The sequence below is a fragment of the Notechis scutatus genome, chromosome Z (genome assembly GCF_049901735.1).
Source record: "Notechis scutatus isolate UNSWTSFEM ecotype Mainland chromosome Z, rNotScu1.2, whole genome shotgun sequence".
Taxonomy (NCBI): Eukaryota; Metazoa; Chordata; class Lepidosauria; order Squamata; family Elapidae; genus Notechis; species Notechis scutatus.
In genome coordinates, this window is record NC_142025.1 from 69,660,209 (window position 1) to 69,661,797 (window position 1,589).

The following is a 1,589-nucleotide window of genomic DNA, read 5'->3' on the forward strand; positions in this document are numbered from 1 at the left end:
TGAGGCTTTCCATTTTGACCCCTCCCCCTGTAGTTACCTCTGTGCCTGATGGGCCTCTCTCTTAATATCTCTTAACTCACCTCTCCCAGACATGCACATGTATTTGTTTGTTTGCATTTGTGTGTGTGTGTGTGTGTGTCTGTGCATGTGTTTGTATCCTGCCATCTCAGAAGGTTTGTTGAGGGCATGTGTGTGTGTTGAGGGCATGTGTGCGTGGGGTCTTCCCCCTTGTAGCCCCATGCTGTGACATTGGGGAAGAAAAAAAACACAAAATAAGAGAAGCTGCAATGGGAGTTTCTTGCAGTCTTCCATGGAGTTGGGGTAGGGGTGGGATTCAAATTTCTTTACAACCGGTTCCATGGGCATGGCCTAATTTGTGGGCGTGGCTTGGTGGTCATGTGGCTGGGTGGGTGTGGCTTGCTGGTTGGGTGTGGTCATGTGACTGGCTGGGTGTGGCTTGGTGGTCATGGGATTGTGAGGGCGTGACCATTCAATGTCACTCATGTCAAGGGGTACCTCGCCTGGCCCCTCCTCTCGCAGCCATTCCTTGTCACACCCAGCCTCAACTTATCTATAGTTCTGTAAAAATGTTGTTCATCTTTTTTTGACTTTATTATCTACGTACTATAGATGTACTTTCATGGACCACTGAAAGGAGGAAATGGCTCACATGCTTTGCTCAAGAGTGTGATAAGCAACAGGCTTTTAAGGGGCTGCCAGAAAGAAGGGGGGTCAACTTATTTTCCAAAGGACCAGAAGGCAAACAAGAAGTAATGGATGAAAACTGAACAAAGAGAGAAGCAAACTAAGACTAAGGAGAAACTTCCTGACAGTGAGAACAATTAACCAGTGGAACTGCTTGCCACCAGATATTCTGGGTTGTGGGAGTTCAATAACCAGTCATTTCAATGTGAAAAGATGTCTGACTACCACATAATGTTTATTACTTTTATACTATTTTTATAAATAAGGAAGAGTAACATAGATACAGCATTTGGATTGGAGAATAGATGCAGCATTGGTGAAACCTCCCAAACAATCCTTAAGAATAGCGGTGATGTTAGTAAGGTGAGGTCACGTACAAGTCCGGGACTTTCCAGCCCAAGATAGTAGGGAGTGAGATCATGCAAAGAGGCCCCTGTATTAGACACAGCAGTTTGCTGCTTGCGCCATCTACAGGATCTCAATTGCTACTACATCTCACTCTTTTTTATTTTGTTAGACAAAGCATAGTCATATAAAAGGTTACTAAGGGGATTATAATAATCAGTAGAAGAGCATGTTTGCAGTTGTTTATATAGGGCATATACTTGACCCTGAGGCAATGTAGGCGAGGGTTTAGGGCTAAAAGCTGTGATACACATGTTGCAAAGAGAAGAGAGACATTGAACAAGGCAGCACCCACCAATTAAAATAACAATAATAATAACTAAATAGCGTAGAATATTTCCCATTAAGCCTCTGGGTAACCAAGCCCAAAAGCCTTCCCACCAAGATTCTACATTATCCATTTTTAAATCCAAGGCCAAATTGTGTAAAATATTGAGCTGATGCTGGATGTTTTGTGACTCATCAGAAAGATTACAACA